Source organism: Ranitomeya variabilis, chromosome 5 (genome assembly GCF_051348905.1).
Source record: "Ranitomeya variabilis isolate aRanVar5 chromosome 5, aRanVar5.hap1, whole genome shotgun sequence".
NCBI classification, from domain to species: Eukaryota; Metazoa; Chordata; class Amphibia; order Anura; family Dendrobatidae; genus Ranitomeya; species Ranitomeya variabilis.
The window spans coordinates 207,447,518-207,465,331 of record NC_135236.1 but is presented as its reverse complement, the minus strand read 5'-3'; positions in this window follow the sequence as shown (position 1 = coordinate 207,465,331).

The window sequence follows — 17,814 nt, the reverse complement described above, 5'->3', positions numbered from 1 at the left end:
CCACTATATGCATTATGTTTTCACAGGAAGCTGAAGCAGCTGAGGGCCTCTCAGAAGGAGACGAGATGGGTGGAGAAATACAAGGAGCACAGAGTGTAAGTTGTGCCGAAACAGTTGCTTCACACATCACAGTGCATCCAACACATACAAAACAGTTCATCATACACCACAGTACACATACAACATATGCCTACATTCAACATAAAGACCAGGCTGGAGCGAGCCGCCCCACCCCCTCCCCCGGGCGGCCTGCGTGGAAGCCGACATGACAGGGGGTTTGGAGCAGGGAAAAAGGGGGTGGGGAGTTTGCCTTGAGGGGAGGGTTAATGCTGGCCTGGAGAGGGTATGGGGTGAGTGGTGGGGGGAGGAGCCGGTCACTTCCCGCTCTGAGGACCTGGGAGCAGGAAGCACCAAGCACCAGCAGCTTACTATGGCGTCCATTGAGGGAGTCCTGTCACAGCTGCGGGCGGCGGCGTCTCAGCCTCCAGGCTGGCTGGAGGCTCAAGTGGCTGCTATCCTCGGCGGTGGCGGCAGCAGCGTCAGCGGTGGTGTGGATCCTCCGGCGGTCGGGACCGGTGAGCAGCGGCATTCCAGGTGGGTGCGGCCCCCTGAACGCTTATCCCCAGATGCCGCTCCGGTGGCTCAGCATCGGCGCAGGAGCCCCTCAGGGGACCCTCCAGGCCGTGTGCCTGCTCAGAAGCGCCCCAGCAGGCCGCGGTCTGGGAGGAATCCGCCCGCCGCGCTGAGGCCTGCGGTGGCAGTCAGGCCTTCTCCCCCAGCACGCCGGGGGGTGGGGCCTATGCGCGCCAGAGCTCGCAACGCTCCCACGGATGTAACGGCGGGCCACTGAGGTGATGACCAGGCCAGGCGGCCTGCTTCCAGCGACAGCATGAGACGGTGGGGGAGTATCCCTGCGGCATCGGCGGGCAGCGCCCCAGACCCGGTGGGGCTGCTGGACACGACCAGGGGGCACCATCCTTCTCGAGCACCGGCGACCGGGCCTGCATCTCCCTGGGTGGCGGCGCCTGGTGGCAGCGTTTCCGACAGCGGGTCCGGGTCTGGACATACAGGACGCCTGGCAGTCACCCCGGATGACGGATTCGGCACGGTCCCCTCTGCGGTGGGCGAATCGGTTGGACCGGTTTTGCTCAGCGAGGTTCACGTCCAGGATGGTACACGGACGGCTTCGGGATCAAGAGACGGCTGGACAGTGACAGCGTCTGCGGCTGGGGGGATCACAGCTCCCCTGCAGCCTGGTGAGAACCCATCTATGTTTTGTTTGTCCCCGGCGTTTTCGACGCCGACTTTGCCTACTGTGAATCGGGTTGAGGGAGGGGGATGTAGAACGTGGTGCTGGAGTTGGTATGCGGGTAGATGCGTGTCATGAAGGGGTGGGGGAGTTGTTGTCGGGTGTACGTGAGCTGTTGTCATGGTTGGGCAGTGGCAGGCCAGGGCCATCCCCTTTGTCAGCTTGGGCCGGATCGTTTGCTCCAGGGTTGGCGTTATCCGGCAGCGGGTCTGCCGAATCGGGTAGGTTGCCCGAGCCGGTTTCTGTATCTGTGCAGACTGAAAAAGAGAAGGAGGGGGGCATTCGGTTGGATGATAAGGCGCGTGGCGAGGTGTATGTATGCTTTGAAGGGCCGTTGGGGGCGCACTTGAAAAAGGTGCGTGAGAAGATTTGGAAGGACGAGTATGTCGAGATATTTTCGCTATTGCCGTTGGAGAAATTTAACCTCGATAAGAGTAAAAAAGAGGATAGTAAGAAGGAGGATGAGGAAAAGCAGCGATGGCCCCTTATTCCGCAGACGTTTGTAAATTGGCTTCAGGCGTTCGCGATTTTGGCAAGTGTTATTGGCGAGAAGGCTCCCGAGAACTGCTCAGCCTTGTTTTGTTATATGGATTCCATAGGTGAGGCGCATAGGGCATATGGTGGGCAAGCATGGTTACGATACGACGAGCAGTTCCGGCAGCGGAAGGCGGTCCGTCCGGCGATCCGGTGGGATCAGAAGGACATTGGTTTGTGGTTACGGGTGATGGCGCCAACAAAGTTCGGTCACTCCTTTCAGAGCGGGGCTGGAACTTCCGGCCAAAGCGCTTCGCAGGGTTCCGCTTCAGGAGTCGGGGGTCAGTCGGGTCAATCCGGCGGCCAAAAGCATGGTGTTTGTTGGCAGTTCAACGACGGCCAATGCAAGTTCGGAGCGACTTGTAAGTTCAAACATTTGTGCTCCAACTGCAACGGGGCCTCGCACGGAGCCTCCAAGTGTTTTAAGAAAAAAGGGAAGCCAGAGGGTAATTCCAAAGGGGGTGACTCCGGTGAGGTTGGACGCGATGGCCCCCTATCTAAATAGGTTTCCTGACAGGGAGAGGGCGGAGCTGCTTCGTGGTGGTTTTGATGTTGGTTTCCGTATACCTGCCCAGGATTTTGTGATACCGCCGAGTTTGAAGAACCTCCAATCTGCTTTGTTGCATGCATCAGTCGTGTCAGAAAAGTTGGGCAAAGAGGTTGCTTTGGGTAGGATGTCTGGTCCGTTTCCCACTCCTCCCTTAGACGATTTGGTGGTGTCGCCGTTGGGCGTGGTCCCCAAGAAGGAGCCTAATAAATTTAGGCTCATTCAGCATTTGTCTTACCCTAAAGGGAGGTCCGTGAACGATAGTATCGACCCAGAGCTTTGCTCGGTGGTGTATACGTCGTTTGACGAGGCGGCCAGGTGGGTGCGCAGTTGTGGCAGAGGGTCATTGTTAGCTAAGACCGACATTGAGTCAGCCTTTCGTTTGTTGCCGGTTCACCCCGATAGCGTTCATTTGTTAGGCTGTTATTGGGACGGCGGGTTTTATGTTGACCGTTGTTTGCCGATGGGCTGTTCCCTGTCGTGCTCTTATTTTGAGGCCTTTAGCTCTTTTTTGGAGTGGGCAGTGCGGCATGTGTCCGGTTTGGATTCAGTGATTCATTATCTGGACGACTTCTTGTGCATAGGTCCTGATCGGTCGCAATGCTGTGAGGTCCTGCTGAGGACGGTTGTTTGGGTTGCTGAGCGTTTTGGGGTCCCGCTGGCACCGGGTAAGACGGAGGGTCCGTGCACGAGTCTGTCCTTTTTGGGTATCGTTATTGACTCCGTGAAATGGGAGTTTAGGTTACCGGTTGACAAGGTGTTGGGTTTGAGAGAAGAGGTGGCCCATGCTAGACGACTGAAGAAACTGCCTCTGCGGGAGGTGCAGTCGCTTCTGGGCAAACTGAATTTTGCTTGTCGAATCATACCAATGAGAGGATTTTTTCGCGAAGATTGGCTAGCGCTACGGCCGGGATTTCCGCCCCACATCATTTTGTTCGTTTGTCGTCTGAACACAAGGCCGACTTGGAGGTCTGGGACCGTTTTTTGTCCGTGTACAACGGGCGTTCATTGTTGATGGATGAAGCGGTGGGTAATGCGGATTTGGAGTTGTTTACCGACGCGTCGGGTGGTTTTGGATTTGGGGCCTTTTTCAGGGGCCGTTGGTGTGCTTCTCGATGGCCAGAAGCTTGGTTCAAAAACGGATTGGTACGAAATATTACGTTGTTGGAAATTTTTCCGATTTTGGTGGCTGTGCAGCTTTGGGGTGACGATTTTCGAAATAAGCGGGTGCGCTTTAACTGCGATAATATGGCGGTCGTGTGTGCCGTTAACAGTTTGACGACAACGTCGCCTCCAGTGATCAGAGTTCTTCGGCAGTTGGTTTTGTCCTGTTTATCTTTGAATGCTTATTTCACGGCATCTCATGTGCCCGGTGTTAATAACGGCATTGCCGATTCTTTGTCTCGTTTCCAGTGGGAGCGTTTTCGGTCGCTGGCTCCGGATGCCGAGGAGACGGGGCTGGAATGTCCAGCGGAGCTTTGGAGCATGGTGTCCGGGCTGCAGAGCCTTTAATTCAGGCGTCCCTGGTGCCGAGTACGTGGTCGTGTTATCAGGCGGTATGGAGTGCGTGGGAGAGCTGGTTGGAGTTGTGTGGCGTGGCGGGTACTGGTCGTGACCTAGTTGGGGCGTTGTTACTGTGGATGAGGCATGGCGCGGACCAGGGTTGGTCGGCAGCAAAAGTCGATAGGACAATAGCAGCGTTGGCTTTTGATTTTAGGCTCCGCGGCCTGCAGGATGTGACAAAGTCTTTTTTGGTAAAGCAAGCTGCGAGGGGGTTGAGAAGGACAAGTAGCCGTGGCGATTGCAGGCGCCCGGTGTCTTTTGAGATGTTGGAACGGTTGGGGCACATCTGGATGATATTTGTGTTTCCGTTTTTGAGGCTGTGCTATTTCGTTTAGCTTTTTCGTTGGCCTTTTACGGAGCCTTGAGGGTGGGGAGTTGGTGTCTCCCACTACAGTTCGTCAAGGGGGCCTTCGGGCGGGGGACTTTTTTGTTTCCGAGGGGTCGTTGCAATTTTGGATTCGTAAGTCTCAGACGGATCAGACGGGACGGGGCAAAAGAGTGATTTTGGGTGCTGTTCCCGGGTCCGTGATGTGTCCTGTTCGTTGCTGGCAGGATTTTGATAGGCTTCACCCGCAGGGTGATGGGCCTTTGTTACATCATGAGGATGGGTCTTTTCTGTCAAGATACCAGTTCATAGCGGTTTTCCGGCAGTCTTTGGAGACTATTGGTGTGGATTCTTCCAGGTTTGCATCGCACTCTTTTCGGATCGGGGCCGCTACGGAGGCGGCACGGAGTGGTTTGGCTCCTGCAGTGGTACAGAGGATAGGGCGGTGGGAGTCTGGTCGTTATCGGAGCTACGTGAGGCCCTGAGAGGTGGGTGGATGTCGGTTTTTCTGTACTCGTGGTTGGTGTGAGCTTAAGTTGTTTATGTTTTCCAGGTTCATCCTCGCTGTTGGTGTGGATTTTCGGCCACTCTTACGTGTACTGGTGTGCGCGGCGAGCAGACGTCCGACAGGATGGAAGACAGCTCGGTTTTTCCAGGGACGTGGCCGTCATCAGGTGGTTGGGTTTCAGTTGGAACAGGGTCCTGGAGGAGGTACACAATGGGGTTCGTTTGGACAGGCCTCCCGACATTCTGGTTTTGCATGTCGGAGGAAATGACTTGGGAGTTCGCCCTTGTCGCGAGTTAATCCGGGACATTAAGCATGACATGCTACGTTTATTGGTTTCCTTTCGGGACATGTCTTTAGTGTGGTCAGAGATCGTTCCAAGGAGGTCCTGGCGGCATGCCAGGTCGGTGGATAAAATCAATAAGGCTCGCATCAAGGTTAATAGGGCCGTCTGGTTTTGTCGCTCGGAATGGGGGTTTCGCCGTGCGTCATTTTGAGTTGGAGCGGGGTGGTGACCAATTTCTTTTGGGTGATGGCGTTCATCTGAACGCGGTGGGTATTGACTTGTGGGCCCTTGGGCTGCAGTCTGGCATTGAGAGGGCCATAGCGGTTAAAGTTGGTGGGGTCTCGGGTACTTGAGGGGGTCAAGTATCCTCGTGATGGTGGGGGGAGGGGTCCTTGGAGTTGGTGCTAAATTGGCCTGGGGGGTCCGTCGGGATACAGATTCTCCACTTGGTATAAGTTTTGGTTGCGGGTCTGGTGATTTGGGGGAATCTTGGTAACGGTGGGCCAGATTCCTAAGTTGTAAGTGGACAACGGGAACCCTTCGGGGTATTTTGGTGCTCTCGAGCCTGTGGGGTAACGGCTGAGAGTAATCTATGGTTGGTCTTTGTCCACTTGCCTATTATACGGTTAACACCAGATTTTTAGCTTCAAAGACCCCCTCCCCGGATCAGGTTGAGGTTAAATGTTTTGTTTGTTTATAATAAAGGCCGCTGTGGCCATTTATATCCAATTTGAGACTCATGTCTTTATTCAGGGGCTGGGGGGGTGAGGAGTCGGAGACCCTTGGGGGAAAACATTTATTCACGGTGGTCGACAATACCAATGTCATTCTTTTTTATTTTTTTTTTTAGTCTGCTGCTCATGAAGGTCCTCCCAGAAGCTCCCAGAGTCGGCGTGTTAGTCGCCGCCGCGGTCAGCCAGCAGTGAGCTGTTGTTTTTTTGGTATTGGTATTTTTGTGTGTCAGTGTAATAATGTTTTTTTTTTTTTTTTGCTCTTTTCACAGGTTTCACAGCGTACTCCCAACTCAGATGATGAAGTGGGACTGGATGTGGACCGCAGGCATGACTGACCGCAGGCATGCAGATCAGACAGTCACACGTCGGCTCTGGTTGGAAGTTTGTCACAATGTTATAGGCAACTGGGAGTACCTACATCCAAGGCAGCAGACTGTAGAACGTAAGTAGTTACATTTCAGTAATTTCTGGAGCAGGTCGGAATGTGTTGGACTTAACCCATTTTTTTTTTGTCATTCTTCTCTTTACAGGTGAAAGGGTTAAGAATCGGTGGCGGTCACTCAGGGATCGTTTCAAGAGGGAGATTAACTTGGAGATGCAGGCCCCAAGTGGCTCAAGAGGACGCCGGTCCAAATACAAATATAGCCGCACCCTCTCATTCCTCCGGGAAACGATGCTGAGTAGAATGTAAGTATTCAACAGCTCATTGAATAAATCACCATGTTTACCTGTCTAACTTGTTTGGTTTCAGGCAGGGCTTTTTCCTGTCAATATATTAATTGTTTTTTTTTACCTATTTCACAGCACCGTCTGCAGCCATCGGGAGCCTGCATCTACCTTGGACCCCTCTGGAGCGATCTCTCAGGAGTCCGCCACCGAGGGCCACGTCGGAAGACCCCACCCCTCTGACCCCTCGTCTGGCCCTTCTGGTACCTCTGCCCTATCCACTTCCACCGCTGCCAGCACTGGAGCATCATTGCAGCCTTCGTTACTTGAAGCTGCTGGTCAAGACTTAGCGTTCCCTTTATCCCACCCCTCTGATCCTGCCACCTCTAGACCACCATTAGGTTCATGGCGGCAGCGACTGAGGGGTCTGGAAAGGAGCTATGCTCCTGAGTTCTTGCATTTGAATGCATCCTTCCAAAGCTCTTTCAAAATTTTGGGAGAGCAAGTGACTGCTGCGTTCAACATGCTGCAAACACGCATGAGTGAACACAGCAGTCGCTTGGATAGGCTGCATTCAGATGCAAGTGAATCTCCAAACAACCTTTATTTTCAATCCATGCTCAGGAGCATGGAAAAGCTAACTCTTGATCAGCAGATGCTGGTAATTGAAGGCTGCCATGCTGCTCTAGTGCAGGTCATCTCCGAAGCCCAAACAACTCCCACACCTCTGCAAACAACCCTTTCCAAACCACTTTCCCAGCCCAGGCCCAATTCCCAGCCCAGGCCCAATTCCCAGCCCAGGCCCAATTCCCAGCCCAGGCCCAATTCCCAGTCCAGGCCCAATTCCCAGCCCAGTCCCAATTCCCATCCCGGCCCCAAATCCCAATGTCGGCCCCAAATCCCAATGTCCTCCCCAATGTTTTCTTCCTTGTCAAGCTTTCCTTCCCCATTTAGTATGCCACCTACCCCAACACCACCCCCCCTGCTCAGCCTCCTGTTCCCCCCCCCCTTCCACTACACCCCAACCCAGTAAGCTTTCCCCCCCTATCGACGTGGTCCAACCTTCCAGCCCCTCCGCTAGTATCTCCACCCCAGAGTTTACAGACTTGTAAAACTGTTTTTTCATGTTAAAAATGTTTTCAAAAAATTTACATGTTGAAATGTGTACAAAACGTTTTTTAAAACAAAAAAAGTATGACAAAAGGTTTGGAAATTTTTTTTAAAAAAAAGTTAAATAAAATTTTTTGGGGTTTAAAAACTATTTTTTGGTTCAGTGCCTTCTTTTTTTTTTTTAGGTATGCTGGTATGGTAACAAACAAAAGGTACAAAATACATTACACACCAAATGTTAAAAGGTATAACATATTTGGTTTATTAAAAAACATACCAAACTTTTGGGAAATAATTAATAAAACTTGGTGTCAATAAAAACACTTTGTACAGAAACATAAATCACCGAGACATGAAAGAAAGATCTCACACTATGTTGTCTTGCCATGGCACTCTGCCTACAGGTAACACAAAATACTCTGCAAAGTGGTCCCTCATTCTGGAAACAGAACCTGCAGAACGAACAGAGCTGCTTTGGTAATCCCACAATGTTGTCTCAGAGTCCTCATCATCCATTAAAACAGGCTCCTTGGAAAGAACATAGTTATGCAGCACCACACAGGCCTTGACAACCTCATCCACAGTCTGTGTGTGCAGTTTTATGGCGGTTAGCAGCACACACCACTTTGCGGTTAAAATGCCAAACGCACACTCCACCACTCGTCTGGCTCTAGTTGAGCGGTAATTAAAAACTTTTTGTTCGGGTCAAGTCTCTGCTTGCATACGGTTTTAGTAGGTGTGGTGACAACTGGAATGCCTTATCACCAACACAGAATGAACTTCAAGCCAAAATTGTGGCTAGCATGCAGCCAGCAGGAAAGGAAAGGGTGAATCAAACACCCGAAAACACCGCCTATCTGACCGAAAACCGGTCCCGCCAAATTCAGGTGACAGGTTCCCTTTAATTACAAGAAGTACTTTTCAATAGTACTCATGGCCATAGCAGATGCCAACTGTAAATTTATGGCTGTGGACATTGGCCTATGGCCGGTCCAACGACTCGCAAGTCTTCAAAACTTCTCCGATGGGCCGTTGTCTGTATGGAGACAGCTATGATTTTCCACCAGCAAGACCACTCCCGGGAACAACTGGACAACCTATGCCATTTGTCTGTGTTGGTGATAAGGCATTCCAGTTGTCACCACACCTACTAAAATTCAGGTGACAGGTTCCCTTTAAAGTACTCTGAGCCAGATCCTGCCGGTTTTGCAATACGGATGTGTTTGCCATCTACGGCACCCAAGCAATTTGGGAAATGGCACAGTTTCTCAAAATGTTCAGCACTCTGCAGCCAGATGTCCATTGTCGGTTGTGGAATGTACTCCTGGTACAAGGTATCCCATATTGCGCGGCAGGTCACTTTCACAATTCCGGAAATTGTTGATATTCCAAGGCGGAACTGGTAATGTAGTGAAGTTAGGGATTCACCTGTAGCAAGGAATCTGTGAAAAACAAATAAAAATGTTAGTAAAAATTGCAAAGACCAACATAAAATTTTTAAGCAATTTACATAAATTAAATTTTTTTTTTTTTAAAGTTTCGATAAATGGCACTGCGGAAGTTTTTGTTTTGTTGTAGTGCACATTAAAAACAGCATTTTTACATCTGTGCATTCCTATTATGGAGCAGGTGTTAAACACTGTGGAATGGCCACAAACAATAAATAAATTAACATGCTGCAGAAAATGCAACGCATTGTTTCAACGCAGTATTTTCTGCAGCATGTTCACTGCTGATGTGGTTTTCCATAGGTTTAAACATGTTTACATGGCATTAAATATGAACAATGATATAAAAAAACAAACAAAAAAAACAAGTAGGCTTACCGCAGTGTCACCATCAGCCGCTCCGCCGGTGACATGGAAAACCTCATGCATGTGTCCTGCCTTCGGATCACCTCAAAAACACCAGAACACAGGCAGGGATGCTTACCTGTTCAAGGCCTCCAACAATTGCACTAACCAGGGTGCACCAGGCCCAAGTAAAGATAGCAAACAACACAGGTGCAAATAATACCGATGCAGCCAACCTACAATCAGGAATTGGCTGCTTGGAGCACCCGTGCAAAAAAATAGTCTGTATGTGGCATGTTCACACAGGACTGCAAAGTATATGGTGAAAAGCCTATTAATGACGTCATATATATAGCGGGCTAACCATGATGCATCCTGTGTGAACAGAGGCCACAGTGTACAGAGCCATCTAGGGCCCAGGCGCACCCTGGAAAAATGTACAGTGCACCAAAAACATAACAATGTATGCAAGGTATTGGTTGATATTATGGCCACAATATTGAAGCTGCCAACCCACGTCAAGGGTCCTTGTATCTTGGCAGTCCTAATCTAAAAAAACACCATTGGAGGAAAACCTCCACTAAACTAAACAAAAAAACACCAGAACACAGGCAGGGATGCTTACCTGTTCAAGGCCTCCAACAATTGCACTAACCAGGGTGCACCAGGCCCAAGTAAAGATAGCAAACAACACAGGTGCAAATAATACCGATGCAGCCAACCTACAATCAGGAATTGGCTGCTTGGAGCACCCGTGCAAAAAAATAGTCTGTATGTGGCATGTTCACACAGGACTGCAAAGTATATGGTGAAAAGCCTATTAATGACGCCATATATATAGCGGGCTAACCATGATGCATCCTGTGTGAACAGAGGCCACAGTGTACAGAGCCATCTAGGGCCCAGGCGCACCCTGGAAAAATGTACAGTGCACCAAAAACATAACAATGTATGCAAGGTATTGGTTGATATTATGGCCACAATATTGAAGCTGCCAACCCACGTCAAGGGTCCTATGTGGTATGGTGTTTTTTTAGATTAGGACTGCCAAGATACAAGGACCCTTGACGTGGGTTGGCAGCTTCAATATTGTGGCCATAATATCAACCAATACCTTGCATACATTGTTATGTTTTTGGTGCACTGTACATTTTTCCAGGGTGCGCCTGGGCCCTAGATGGCTCTGTACACTGTGGCCTCTGTTCACACAGGATGCATCATGGTTAGCCCGCTATATATATGGCGTCATTAATAGGCTTTTCACCATATACTTTGCAGTCCTGTGTGAACATGCCACATACAGACTATTTTTTTGCACGGGTGCTCCAAGCAGCCAATTCCTGATTGTAGGTTGGCTGCATCGGTATTATTTGCACCTGTGTTGTTTGCTATCTTTACTTGGGCCTGGTGCACCCTGGTTAGTGCAATTGTTGGAGGCCTTGAACAGGTAAGCATCCCTGCCTGTGTTCTGGTGTTTTTTTGTTTAGTTTAGTGGAGGTTTTCCTCCAATGGTGTTTTCTTCGGATCACCTCCCCAACTTGTTCCAACAAAACATCAAAGTGTTCCTGCCTCATCCAAACATAATTAAAAAATTTCTCGGGGTTGCCGCAACTCCATGTAGAGAGTTGAATACACGCCCCCGGTCATCCGCTGTGCATTTATGGGATTTATCCATAGTCGTCGCCGGTGAAGTCGCTGTTGAAGCATCCTCCGTCTTGCTGCTGCCTCCTTCTCCCGAACTATTATATCCAGCCGATTGGTCTCAAAAATCACATCAGTAACTACGTTCGCAATCCTCACAAGCACTCCTTCCATCTCTGCCACTTTCTCTAAACCATTTTAAAGATGGGCTGTAAAAACAGTCAATATATAGTTTTCCCTATTTTCCAGTAGCCAATCACATTTGGGAGACTCCCATTTTTAGTCATGGAAAACGGATCCGTCATAAAAACGGATGAAACGGATGGTAAAAACGGACACAACGGATGCAACGGATCCAGTTTTTCGACTGAACCGTCTAGCGGATCCGTCGAAATACTGGATGCATTGCATCCGATTTGTCACTATTTTTGACGCATCGATACGTCGCGCCGACGCATTGTGAGGGCCGCCAGACGACGCTAGTGTGAAAGCCTAATTTGTGAGCCTTTTTTTGGCTGTGTTTTTGCATTTTGTTGTCCCCATACTAACTGGTTTTACTTTTAATCTTTTAATGTTGTATCAATAAAAAATTTTGGGTAATTTTATGGCATATAGCTTCCCGTCTATTTTTTTATTTATGTAATGTTTGGAAGTGGCATGGATCTAGGCATGGTATATACTCTTTGAGGTTTTAAATATAAATGTGGTTGAATACCTGGCGACTATGCAGCTACAATTCTGTCCCTCTCTCATTAACACCTCTTCCTACTCTGCCTTTTTCCTGGGTACAGTGTGCCAAGCATGGTGTCATGAGTCTTATATAGACCTGATGACGCTATGCGGCCAGCCAATCCCAGTAATGCCACAACCAAGATGGCTACGGCATTACAGTAACTGGCAGGCAATCCCCATATGTTCATTGGCTGTCTAAAAAGCATAAAAAATGTGGGGCAGAGACTCAAGCTATCGCTCGAGCATTATAAACATACTCGCTCAAGCGAGTAACGAGTGGTGAAGAGCATGCTCGCTCATCACTAATTTTAACCTCTGAATATGAAGTGAATAACATTTATTATTTAGTTCATTCCCTTGTTACCTGTCACTGAGTGGGATACAGTATATAATGCAGAAATAAAACAGTCGGCTATGGAAGGTGATGTGTTGGAAGCAGTGCTAAGAGCTGAATGACTTTGACAACAGCCAGATTATGATGGCTAGATGACTACGCCAGAGCATCTACTACATGGTGCTTCATGTACTCCTTCTGGGGGTCCCAGTATGCAGTGTTTAGTACCAGCCAAGAGTGGTCCTAAAAGTGATAATTACTGTAGGTTATAGATGCCCAAGACTCATTGTTGCATTTGAGTAGATGTAACACCCCAGGTTCCTGGTTGTTACAGTGGCTTTGCTTTCCTCACGGGGAGAGTGATGTCATGCTTGGAAGTGAGGAAGGACTCCTTTTATCAGGTATTCACATACATGCAACACAGTTCTAACTCCAGGCCAGAAGGGGGAGCTCTGAAACCAGTTTCTGGGGAGCTTCCCTGTATATAAATATATATTCTGGTCTGGGGGAGGAGTTAGACAGTCTGTCAGAGGAACAAAGCAGAGCGGAAGCAGACGGTGAGAGTCTGAGAGAGAAAGAGGAGGCCGTGCAGTCACGAGAGGTGCTGCAGCTCCTAGAAGGAATAGGAACAAAACAGTTTGTAGAGACAGTGAAGGAAGGAAAGGAGCAAAGGAGAGTTGAGAGCTGGAGAGAGAAGCTGCAACTGGGCTTCCTCCACACTGAGCGCAGATACCAGTAGCCGGGAGACCGAGGTTGTGAAGCACTTTACGTATCACAGCAGAAACTGGCGGACAGCTGATTGCAAGTTACCCGTCCACCATTGACACCCAAAGACACAGTAACGCATAGAGCCTGGGTCGTGATAGAGATCCTATAAAAAGGCTTGAGTTACCTGTAATACAGGTATTGTCCTACCTAAAGGGGGACAGAGAGATAACGAGAGGACCTTGTGTGAGGCCTAAGGCAGCAAGAGACTACAACACCACAGCGCTAGTAGGAAGGCTTCCAACCCCACCTGGTAAGGGGGATTCTAGATTCGCTTCCAAGCCGGCCGGACCACACCTGCACCCGTGATCTGGTACCCTGGACTGTGGCTGCCTGAACCTTCAGTAAAAAGGTAAAGAGACTGCAACTCTGTGTCTTTTCGTTTCTTTCTACACCACCTGTTTCCACTACACTGGGAGCCCTGGGATGCCAGCTTCACCTGTGGGAAGTCATACCATCCCTGCTGCCACAACATCACCCCAGAGGACCCCTTTAAGATGCATTGGTCACCCCTGACTGAGTACCACAGGTGGCATCACAAAGAAATTTTATTCAAACCCCTTTAAAGACCGTCCCTTTTACTTGGGTGCCCAGGGCCACGGACCAGATCACTGTCGCCGTGACGCATCCCTTAAAGTACCGAACCTGGTACCGAGTACCCTACGGCCCTGGCGGGGGTTCCAACTCAATGGCTAGCCCATGTGGTCTGACCCTACAGAAAAGCTACTGTAGCTCACAATTCAGAAAAAAATCACTGTGGGCTATTTTAGAAAGGTAATTACCACAGAAATCTCCCCATAAAGAGGGCACAGAAAAAACTGATGTGCGTTATATTACCACTATAGAAAATCCAGTATACTGTGCAATGTAAAATTGAAAATCTTTATTATGTTACACTAAACAGCGTTTAGAATAATGCAGTACAAAATTATATATCCGAGAAAAATATTAAAACCATTCAGGTCACTACTTTAACAACAGTGGGGAAATCCTCCAACACCCACATGGCCAGACCCTATGTATGTAGTGCACAATATGTTCGTGGTACCGAGTCCCACAGGTTGCAATGTATCAGCTGTATGCTACGTGCATGTCAAAACCAAAATAATACCGCAATGTGCGTGGCACTTACATTAGGGTGGTCCGTGGTGTGTGGTGATCCCCTGAAGCGCCCCAACGCGCGTTTCGTCCCTTCGTCAGGTTCGCCTCCTGATGAAGGGACGAAACGCGCGTTGGGGCGCTTCAGGGGATCACCACACACCACGGACCACCCTAATGTAAGTGCCATGCACATTGCGGAATTATTTTGGTTTTGACATGCACGTAGCATACAGCTGATACATTGCAACCTGTGGGACTCGGTACCACGAACATATTGTGCACTACATACATAGGGTCTGGCCATGTGGGTGTTGGAGGATTTCCCCACTGTTGTTAAAGTAGTGACCTGAATGGTTTTAATATTTTTCTCGGATATATAATTTTTGTACTGCATTATTCTAAACGCTGTTTAGTGTAACATAATAAAGATTTTCAATTTTACATTGCACAGTATACTGGATTTTCTATAGTGGTAATATTTTAGAAAGGTGTCAGAAAACACAGAAAATGCAGCTTTGTGTATATTGTGAGGAGTTCACTCACTCGGCTGCTTGCAGAGGTAAACACAGGAACGCTTCTTAGATAAGTCACCTGCTGGTTTATTATAAGCCATGGCAGGGTTTAACAAAATAAACATGGTCTTTCTAGAATAATGGCAAAACAAAAGATAAATCACAGCAAAGTGTTCATCTCTGAGGGTTTCGTCTGCTCAGACAACAATATATCTTCAGCTCCTCCTGGGGCCACGTCTGGAGACTTTCCTTTCCAAATACACAGCACAGAGAAAAAAAACAGTGGCTGAACATTTAATTCCCCAGGCACACCCTTAAGGTAGAGATATGATGAATAGGTGTTCCGCCCATCTCTCACCTACTCACCAAAAACCCAGTCCCTGATAATGGCTGGTTAAACCCCCCAAAAAACATAGCATGCTGGAGAGAAACTTATGGGTTTCAGATCACAGAAGAAAGCAATCTTCGCGACACATAAATCGCTTTACATTCAGCGCCAGTGACCATGTCATACTATATATAGAAGCAACGCCAAATAGACTAGGTTTAAAGGTTAGGTGAGCACTACAGGTTCTGATTAGGTGACCATGACTGGCTTTGCATTGGACCAGGATAATAATAAATAATAATAATAATTTTATTTATATAGCGCCAACGTATTCCGCAGCACTTTACAAATTATAGCGGTATCAAAATAGATACCAAGAGGAGTGAGGGCCCTGCTCGCAAGCTTACAAACTATGAGGAAAAAGGGGAGACACGAGAGGTGGATGGTAACAATTGCTTTCGTTGTTCGGACCAGCCATAGTGTAAGGCACGGGTGTTCATGTAAAGCTGCATGAACCAGTTAACTGCCTAAGTATGTAGCAGTACAGACACAGAGGGCTATTAAATTGTATGAGAACATGATGCGAGGAACCTGATTTTGGTTTAACTTATATGAATGGGCCACACAGAAATAATTAGGTTAATGCATTGAGGCGGTAGGCCAGTCTGAACAAATACATTTTTAGGGTACACTTAAAACTGTGGGGATTGGGGATTAATCGTATTAACCTGGGTAGTGCATTCCAAAGAATTGGTGAAGCACGTGAAAAGTCTTGGAGACGGGAGTGGGAGGTTCAGATTATTGAGGATGCTAACCTCAGATCATTAGCAGAATGGAGAACAGGGGTAGGGTGGTAGACTGAGACCAGGGAGGAGATGTAGGGTGGTGCTGAGCCATGGAGCGCTTTGTGAATGAGGGTAATAGTTTTGTACTGGATTCTGGAGTGGATGGGTAACCAGTGTAATGACTAGCACAGGGTAGAGGCAGGATAGGTGTTCACCTTAGTCAGTCAGCTGTGGGAAGCTGACCAGAGTGGATTGTATTGGAGCTGTAGAGAGAGACAAGCCAGAATTCTCTCGATGAGAAGAGACAATACAAACTGTGTGCACCTAACTACAAGTATCAGTGCTTGCTAGGAACAATAACCGTTTGTTGACCAGACTGGGACTAGCGCAACCGTGTATGAGTTGCCAAGGTCTATTTAATTTAGCTAGTGCCTGGCCAAGTCTAGGGATTTAGTGTTTATGGTTTTGTTTTTTCGTTGCTTTGCAACTTGTGGAAATAAATGTCACCTTGTTTTGACACCTCAATCTAGTGCCTGTGTGAACACTTCCTAATGCCTACCTAAGAGTGTGAATCCCTGCAATATACAGTGGAGTAAAAAAGTGTTTGCCCCATCCTGATTTCCTATTCTTTTGCATGTTTGTTACTCTTAAATATTTCAGATCACCAAACAAATTTAAACATTAGACAAAGATAACACAAGTAAACACAAAATCAGTTTTGAAATGAAGGTCTATAGTATTAAGGGAAAAAGAAATCCAAGCCTATAGGGCTCTGTGAGAAAAAGTAATTGCCCCCTAAACCTAATTACTGGTTGGGTCACCCTTGGCAGCAACAACTGCAATCAAGCATTTGCGATAACTGGCAATGAGTCTTTTACAACGTTCTGGAGGAATTTTGACCCACTCATCTTTGCAGAATTGTTGTAATTCTGCCACATTGGAGGGTTTCCAAACCGCATTTTTAAGGTCATGCCACAGCATCTCAACTGAATTAAGGTCAGGACTTTGACTAGGCCACTCCAAAGTCTTAATTTTGTTTTTCTTAACCCATTCAGAGGTGGACTTTTTGGTGTGTTTAAGATCATTGTCCTGCTGCACAACCCAAGTGTGCTTCAGCTTTAGGTCACGAACAGATGGCCGGACATTCTCCTTTAGGATTTGTTGGTAGACAGCGAAATTCATGATTCCATTTACCACAGCAAATCTTGCAGGTCCCAAAGCAGCAAAACAAGCCCAGACCATCACACTACCGCCACATTTTTCATTTGGTATGATGTTCCTTTTCTGAAATGTTGTGTTACTTCTACGTCAGATGTACTGGAACATACAGCAACTCTTGGGAAGGTTCACTACTGTTTCATATTTGCCATTTGTGGATAACGGCTCTCACTGTGGTTTGCTGGAGTACCGAAGCTTTAGAAAGGGCTTTATAACTTTTTCCACACTGATAAATCTGAATTTCTTTGTTTCTCATTTGTTCCATAATTTCTTTGGATTGTGGCATGATGTCTAGCTTTTGAGGATCTTATGGACCTATTTAAGAGATTTCTTGATTGAGAACAGGTGTGGTAGTAATCCAGCCTGTTTGTGGGTAGGGTATTTGAACTCAGCTTCACAAAGATGTGATAAACTGGCTTCAGTGCATAGAGGTGGCGGGACTATGGGCGTTGGGAGCATTGAATATTCATTCTTTTTAACGGTGGGCACATGTGATAGCCCTGCAGGGGCTGCGGCATACACGTGTGCCCGCTATTAAAGAGAATGAATATTCACTGTTCCACATGCCCATAGTCCCTCCCATCTCTAGGCGCTGGCTGCAGTGCACAGAGGTGGGAGGGACTGTGGGCGTGGGGATCAGTGAATATTCATGTCCTTTAAAGGTCGGAACATCTTAGCTGCAGCTCCACTTCAAAATGGCCACCATGGTCACCACCCATCTTGAAAAGTTTCCTCCTCCCATATACTAATGTGCCACAAACAGGAAGTTGATATCACCAGCCATTCCTATTTTATTTAGGTGTATCCATATAAATGGCCCACCCTGTATAATCAGTGAAGTCAGATTTTGACATTACTGAACTAAGAGATGGTGGCTACTACTGAAGAAATTCTATGTAGATGGGAGGGGGAAGGTCAGGGGCTCTGCCTCTAGCTCCTCCCTTCTCCTCACCCCTCTCCTGTACATAGAATCTTATCAGCACCAACTGTCATCTCCTATTGCAGTACGGTAACAATCTGTCTTCA